This window comes from Mus caroli, chromosome X (assembly GCF_900094665.2).
Source record: "Mus caroli chromosome X, CAROLI_EIJ_v1.1, whole genome shotgun sequence".
In the NCBI taxonomy this organism is placed as follows: Eukaryota; Metazoa; Chordata; class Mammalia; order Rodentia; family Muridae; genus Mus; species Mus caroli.
The window spans coordinates 87,491,848-87,500,649 of NC_034589.1; the positions used below are offsets into that span (position 1 = coordinate 87,491,848).

Consider the following 8,802-nt stretch of genomic DNA (forward strand, 5'->3'; position numbering starts at 1 on the left):
ATAAATGTTATATTTTAATTTTTATGTTACTTTTCATATATTTTTGTATTGCTGTTCTAATCATGTAAAAAGCTAATAGCCTCATTTCTAAAAGTTTAGAGAACTGAAACTTTTCTTATATAACATGATTCCTTCAAAGAAAAACTGAGAAAAGAGACCTTTTGTTCCCCATCTTAGTAAACATGTGGCTGGTTTTGACAGAAATATGGGGAATTGCATTAACTGTTACAAAGTAGGGGCTGCTTGATAGTATGATCATTGGGTCATGACTTCATGACCTTTAACACCATACCCCCTATTTAGTCTGCTTTCTAATCACCAGTCATCTGAGAGCTAAAAATATGACAAATCACAGCTGCCCAGAGCTCATCAGCCAATCCAATTCAGGAGATAAAATCAGCCCAGTAATATATACTTTAAAATGAGTTTGGAGGGAGACAAAGAGAGCCTAAGAAAACTCACTTTATAAGTGCAGGCAATTAGCAGTCACCACATTGCAGGCCTTCTTAAGCAAAGATGTCACATGCTTAGAGCCAGGGACAGTAAGAAGCTGCAGAATGTCTTCGCCTGCTGACTGATGAAAATGACTGACGCTGGGGCGCCAGCTGAAAAATCAATTATTCACATCTACCAGGCAGTTGCCCCCTACACAGCAAGCAGCAGCAGGTCTCAGGAAGGGGAGATTGTTGTGGTTTGTTGTTAACATGCACTATCCATTTCTCTGGACTTGGAGCTCAACAACAGCAAAATCAATAGGCTGCTCCAAACTTTAAAAAAAAAAAAAAAAACAGAAAAGTTGAGCACCACCTGCATATCAACTAACATTGCAGTCATGTACTAATGGCAAGGAGTCCTTATCTCACCACTGGCCCTTATTAGATTCCTATTGTATCTCCTAGAGTGATAAGAACCCAGAGTTTTATGACATTCCTAATTACTAGAGTACTTAAATAATGTAATGTAATAGACATTTATGTTCAGAAACTCATTACCTATTTGTCATTATTTCAAACATGTCCTCTCGGGTTTCTGTGTCCTGTGGGTCCAAAAAGTTCTCTTTATAGATGTAAGGCTGTCTTTTCAGAAGACCAAACATGATCAAGGAAATATAAAGCTTCATTAGTCAAATTATTGGTTTGGAGTGCATTTTAGAAAATTTGTATGACTCTAATGTCTGCTAATACTTATAAATAAAACACCTAATATGATTCCCTTGTGGGAAAATATTGGGACACAAAATAGTACAGACATTTTATAAAAATCATTTGACAATTTCCCATAGTTTTAACTTCATCATGATACTGGCATCCCACTCCCAGATGAAATGAAAATTAATGTTCACATGAACACCTGAGCATGGCTGATGGCAGTAGCTTTCTTTATAATATCTCCAAAATGGAGATAACTACATTTTCCCTTGCTGGTGGATGGAAAATGGATAAAATAGTTTGCATAAGCAGATTAGAATATTGGTCAGTAATAACTAGGAATAAACTACTAGTGCAAAGGAATGGATGGATAAATCTGATAGACCACTGTTTCAACCTGTGAGTCATGACCCCTTTGGCAATACTCTATCTCCAAAAATATTTACATTTTGGTTCATAACAGGAGCAAAATTAGTTATAAAGTAGCAATGAAAATGAGATGGTTGGGGGTCACTACAATAGGAAGAACTGTATTAAAGGGTCACAGCATTAGGAAGGTTGAGAACCACTGTACTAGACTATGAGGTGAAAGGTACATATCAAAAATGCATACTATATGATTCCATTCACATGATATTCTGGTAAGGCAAAATTGTAAGACTGGAAAAGAGACTATTAGCTTAACAGGCAATGCAGGCATAGGGGCAGAGGCAGAGCACGAATGAGCAGCTAGCAGGGGTTATTGAGAAGCAAATAAAACAGTTTTGTATCTTTATTGTGGTGGAAGTTGTATTATTGAATGTGTTTGTGAAACCCCACAGAGATATAGGCTAGCAAGGCAAATTTTACTATATGTAAAGTATACTTCAGTTTTCTTAATTGAAAAAACTAAGGTAGGTAAAAGAACCCCAGGAATGCTTACTCTGGCAGCACATAAGCTAAAATTGGAATGATTACACAGATTAGCATGGCCCTTGTGCAAGCATGACGTGCAAATTCATGAATCATTTCATATTTCTTTTTTTAAAAAAGAAGCTCAAGGAATCCATCTACAAATCTAAGCCACTTTGTTGCTCATTCCAGGGCATTTAGCTTGTTTATCATCATCTTTACTTAGCCTCATTCTCCCTGTCACATCTGCAGCTGGAGCAGACAGGACTCTCCAGAATGTATTTCTTCTTTCAAAGCTTTATTACCATGGACAGAACATCCAGCCAGGGCCTAGAGAAAAAAAAATAATGCATTCATGGCTGCTCAATTTTTAAAGACTTTCCTCCCAAGAACTCCCAGAAAGAGTTAGAAGAAACAAGCAGGTCTGTGATGTAGAGTGATGAGCAAAAATTCAGGAGTTGGGTGGAATTTTAGGAAACTTGTCACTGCTTCCACAGAATGTTCTTTAACAAATGTTTCACATTTTCTGTCATCAAGGCCTCTGGGTGTGGGGGGAACAACAACAAAAAATATGATTCAGGAGTCTTACAAAAGTGCAAGAGGCAGAATAAAGGGAGTCCATGGGAGCTCATGAAACACCCATGTTAGCAATAATGGGAAGCCTTAAACCCAATGCTGGTGATACAGGAGGAGGAAGTGATATTGTTGCCAGGGAGCCAGGGAGATACAGAACTGTAGAGGAGGATTTTCCTGGTATGGACTGTGATCATGAAAGATGACACAAAACTCAAATCACGGGTCCCAGTTAGAAGACAACAGGAAATAAAAAATCTGCCATTTCTTTTCTAAGACTCCAGGTTCTTATAGTTGCCAAATGTAATACAAGAGTGCCTGGTGATGAGAGCTATAGTGATGATGGCCTTTTGGTCAGTCTCTAGGATCCAGACCAAAGAGGGAAAGAAAACAAACCCCAGAAGGAATAAAATTGCTAAATTAAACTAAGAATAGTAAGGACCTTATTATTTATCAGAGTCAACTTTTAAAATTCTTTGATTGAGTACTCTATAGAAACTCCCCTCCATATTCTTCAGAAACCCCACCTTCACATGGAATAATACAAAATTCCTCAAATATATGATTATCTTCACCCACTTGGGTTATGGATTTTACTCAGGGTGTACACTCAGCATCAGAAGAGCTTGAAGATTTCTGAAAAGTTCTTTTTGTCTTATTATTGGTTGTCTATCAAAGCTTTAACCAAGATGCTACAAAATAACGAATATATGAATGAGTCTTTACTTTTAGAGCTACATAGATGAAGATTACAGAGATTTGTTCCAGAAGAGTTTTCAGCCACCTGGTAGGACTTCCTTCCTTACTCTGATGTCTCAGGTATAGAATTAGGGGTATATATACAAATAGAATAGAGCACGAAACAGAAAGAGTCTAGAATCATTTTAATACATTTTTAACTCTGTATATGATGATGTTTCCTGACTCAGTAATTCTATAAGAAGATATAAATAAAAGCATATATATGTATATATATATATTAAAGTTTTATAATCTTTTTTAAAAGTTGTTTATTTACTCGCATTAGTCTGTGTATAGTTCCAGATTCAACAGAAATACAAAATAAAGCACAATGCAAGAGCAAAAAACAACAAAAGAGAGCATGTCAAATATAACCTCAAGCAATGTAAGTTCTGCTGTCCTCAGAAGTCCAAAAACTACATTCAGCACTGATGCTGCCATCCAACAAATTATAAACCCTCCAGCTCTACCACAGGACTCACAATGGTGGTCCTGCAAGGAGAGTTCTTGTGAGGATCTAAGTAGTACTTAGCTATTCATTCTGTCAAAACTTTAATGTTCTTTATCCATCAGGTATTGAGTTGTTAGGTGATGCCTCTATTTTATTTTTAGATTTTTTATTAGATATTTTCTTTATTTACATTTCAAATGTTATCTCCTTTGCTAGCTTCCCCTCTGAAAATCCCATTCCCTCCCCCCTCCCCCTGCACCACAACCCACCTACTCCCATTCCTGGTTCTGGCATTCCCCTATACTGGAGCATAGAGCCTTCACAGGAACAAGGGCCTCTCCTGCCATTGATGACCAACTAGGCCATCCTCTGCTACATATATAGCTAGAGCCAAAAGTTCCACCATGTGTTTTCATTGATTGGTGGTATAGTTCCAAGGAGCTCAGGAGTACTGGTTAGTTCATATTGATGTTACTCCTATGGGGTTTCAGACCCCTTCAGCTCCCTGGGTATTTCTCTGGCTCCGTCATTGGGGACCTTGTGCTCCTTCCAATGGATGACTGTGAGCATCCACTTCTGTATTTGCCAGGCACTGGCAGAGCCTCACAGGAGAGAGCTATATCAGGCTCCTGTCAGCATGCTCTTGTTGGCATCTGCGTAGTAACTGGGTTTGGTGGTTGTTTATGGGGTAGATCCCCATAAACACAGCATAAGCCATTGCTGTTCTGTTCAGGAATTTTTCCCCTGTGCCCATATGTTCAAGGCTAGGTTTTTCCAGATGAATTTTTTATTAGATATTTTCTTTATTTACATTTCAAATGTTACCCCTTTTCCCAGTTTCACTTCCTCCTGGAACACCCTATCACATCCTCCCTCCCCTTGCTTCTATGAGGGTGTTCCTCTATCCATCCACCTACTCCCACCTCCCTGCCCTCGATTCCCCTACACTGTGGCATCTACAGAGCCTTCATAGGACCAAGAACCTCTCCTTCCATTGATGCATGACAAAGTCATCCTCTGATACATATGCAGCTGGAGCCATGGGTACTCCTTTGTTGATGGCTTGATCCCTGGGAGTTCTGGGGGGTCTGGTTGGTTGATATTGTTGTTCTTCCTATGGGGTTGCAAATCCCTTCAACTCTGTCAGTCCCTTTTCTAACTCCTCTATTAGGGACCCTGCGCTCAGTCCAATGGTTGGCTGTGAACATCTGTCTCTGTATTTGTAAGGCTCTGGCAGGGCCTCTCAGGAGAGAGCCATATCAGGCTCCTTTCAGCATGCTCTTCTTGGCATCCACAATAGTGTCTGGGTTTGGTAACTGTATATGGGATGAATGTGCATATGGAACAGTCTCTGGGTGGCCTTTCCTTTAGTCTCTGCTCTATACTTTATCACCATATTTGCTCCTGTGAGTATTTTGTTCTCCTTCTAAGAAGGACCAAAGCACCCACAATTTGATCTTCTTCTTGTTGAACTTCATGTGGTCTGTGAACTGTATCCTGATTATTTGAAGCTTTTGGGATAGTATCCACTTGCCAGTGAGTGCATACCATGTATTTTCTTGGATTACCTCACTCAGGAAGATATTTTATAGTTCTATCCATTTGCCTAAGAATTTCTTATATTCATTGTTTTTAATTGCTGAGTAGTACTCCATTGTGTAAATGTACCACATTTTCTGTATCCATTCCTCTGTTGAGGGGCATCTGGGTTCTTTCCAGCTTCTGACTATTATAAATAAGGCTGCTATAAACATAGTGGAGCATGTGTCCTTCTTACCGGTTGGAACATCTTCTGGGTATATGCCCAGGAATTGTATAGCTGGGTCATCAGGTAACACTATGTCCAATTTTCTGAGGAACTGACAAACTGATTTCCAGAGGGTTTGTACCAGCTTGCATTCCCACCAGCAATGGAGAAGTGTTCCTCTTTCTCTACATGCTCGCCAGCATCTTCTGTCACCTGAGTTTTTTATTTTAGCCATTCTGACTGGTGTGAGGTGGAATCTCAGGGTTGCTTTGATTTATATTTAAGTGACCCCAAAACTTCCATCAGAGAACAACGAAAGCTGATAAACAACTTCAGCTAAGTGGCTGGTATAGAATTAACTCAAACAAACCAGTAGCCTTCCTCTACTCAGACGATAAGCAGACTGAGAAAGAAATTAGGGAAATGACACCCTTCACAATAGCCACAAATAATATTACTTATCTTGGTATGACTCTAACCAAGCAAGTGAAAGATCTCTATGACAATAACTTCAAGTCTCTGAAGAAAGAAATGGAGGATCTCAGAAGATGGAAAGATTCTCCATGCCCATGGACTGGCAGGATTAATATAGTAAAAATGGCCATCTTGCTTAAAGCAATCTACAAATTCAATGCAATCCTCATCAAAATTCCAACTTAATTCTTCAAAGAGTTAGAAAGAGCAATTTTCAGATTCATTTGAAATAACAAAAAACCCAGGATAGTGAAAATTATTCTCAACAATAAAAAAAAAAATTCTGGGAGAATCACCATGCCTGACCTCAAGCTGTATTACAGAGCAATAGTGATTAAAAAAAAATGCACGGTATCAGTACAGAGACAGTCAGGAAGATCAATGGAATAGAATTGAAGTCCCAGAAATGAACCCACACACCTATGGTCACTTGATCTTTGACAAAGCAACTAAAACGATCCAGTGGAAAAAGACAGCATTTTCCACAAATGGCACTGGTTCAACTGGCAGTCAGCATGTAGAAGAATGCAAACTGACCCATTCTTATCTCCTGGTACAAAGCTCAAATCCAAGTAGATCAAGGACCTCCACATAAAACCAGACACACTGAAACTTACAAAGGAGAAAGTAGGGAAGAGCCTTGAACATATGGGCACAGGGGAAAAATTCCTGAACAGTACACCAATGGCCTGTGCTATAAGATCAAGAACCACCAAATGGGACCTCATAAAATTGCAAAACTTCTGTAAGGCAAAGGACACTGTCGATAAGACAAAAAGGCCACCAACAGATTGGGAAAAGATCTTCACCAATCCTACATCTGATAGAGAGCTAATATCCAATATATACAAAGAACTCAAGAAGTTAGACTCCAGAGAAACAAATAATCCTATTTTTAAAAATGGGGTACAGAGCTAAACAAAGAATTTTTAACTGAGGAATATTGAATGACCAAGAAGCACTAAAGAAATGTTTAACATCCTTTGTCATCAGGGAAATGCAAATAGACTGATGTTTCTAAGTGTAACAATACATTAAGCAGTTACCTACAGTACACACACACATTAAAAAGAAGTAAATAGTAGAAATTTGTTGATACTCTTACCAGTTCTTCCAATTTAAGGGCTGGCACAATTACACAGAACCAGATAACCAATGTAATCTTTGAATGGTTAGGTGAACAGCAATCCTCATGTTACTTGCCAATTTAAAGACTGCTAGAATTAAAACAAAGCCAGATAAACAATGATTAGTGAAGAGCCACACTGACTTCCAAGGAGCCACACTGGTTCCATAAACTGAGGAAATATTTGGTTTATTTGCCCCCACAATTGTATAGCAGAGGATCTGTGGCAGTATTCAAAGAGCTACATTGGGTAGATTTTTGTTTGTCATCAATGCTGTTTAATTTTAGACAATTCCATACTATGTAAAATGCAATTCATTGTGATTATATTTCCCACACCTATTACAGTCCCTCTGAACAACCCCCTTTTCCTCAAACAATGCCCCTCTCACTGTTCTCTAAAGGAACAGAACTGTTTGTGTGTGTGTGTGCTGTACATTATTCATTACTGGCTTATAGCCTGTGTTCTGGCTAGACCAACAGTGGCTGTTCCACAACAGAAAGACCAAGAGTCTGATAATTATTCAGTCCATGAGGCGAGATACCTCAGTTGGCCTTCAGTGTATGCTGGAAGCCCAAAGAAGTGAGTTCTAATATAAGGCCTAAGCAGCATGATAGGTGAACTCTCATCAAGAGTAAAGGCAAGAAGGCAAAAAAACCCAAAAGTTTCTCTGTTGCACTCTTTTCCCTTGTGTTTCCTTTAGACAGGAACAATTCTGGGTTAAAATTTTGGAGATGGGTGGGTGGCCCCATCCCTCAACCCGGAGGCCATGCTTAAGCTCTGAATATGGTCTTGACAGGTTCTCCCTCCCCTTTGTAGGGTATTCCAGCTAATATCATCCCCATGTGGTCCTGGGAAGCTCTTGCTTTCCTGGCATCTGGGATTTTCTGGTTGCTACCATCTTAGGAGATGACTATATCAGGCTCCTGTCAGCAAGCTCTTATTGGTATCTGCAATAGTGTGTGAGTTTGGTGGTTATTTATGGAATGGATCCCCAGGTAGGGCAGTCTCCAGATGGTCATGCCTTTAGTCTCTACTCTGAACTTTGTCTTTGTAATTCCTTCCATGGGTATTTTTCCCCCTTCTAAGAAGGATCGAAGAATCTACACTTTCGTCTTCCTTCTTCTTGAGTTTCATGTGTTTTCCAAATTGTATCTTGGGTATTCTGAGCTTCTAGGCTAATATTCACTTATCAGTGAGTGCATATCATGTGTGTTCTTTTGTGATTGGGTTACCTTACTTAGGATGATATCTTCCAGATCCATCTATTTGCCTACAAATTTCATAATTCATTGTTTTTAATAGCTGAATAGTACTCCATTGTGTAAATGTACCATATTTTCTGTATCCATTCCTCTGTTGAGGGACATCTGGGTTCTTTCCAGTTTCTGGCTATTATAAATAAGGCTGCTATGAGCATAGTGGAGCATGTGTCCTTATTAGAAGTTGGAACATCTTCTGGGTATATGCTTAGGAAAGGTATTGCTGGATCTTCAGGAAGTACTATGTCCAATTTTCTGAGCAACTGCCAGACTGATCTCCAGAATGGTTGTACCAGCTTGCAATTCCACCAACAATGTAGGAGTGCTCCTCTTTCTCCACATCCTCACCAGCATCTGCTGTCACCTGAGTTTTTGATCTTAGCCATTC

At 39.3% G+C, this 8,802-nt stretch overlaps 1 non-coding gene across 1 annotated transcript; it reads left to right on the forward strand.

Annotated features, from left to right (window-relative positions):
- The first annotated feature begins 2,062 nt into the window (after window positions 1-2,062).
- LOC115030137 lies at window positions 2,063-2,167 on the forward strand. Its single transcript, XR_003835762.1, has one exon. It is a non-coding gene; the product is annotated as a U6 spliceosomal RNA (small nuclear RNA).
- The last annotated feature ends 6,635 nt before the right edge of the window (window positions 2,168-8,802 follow it).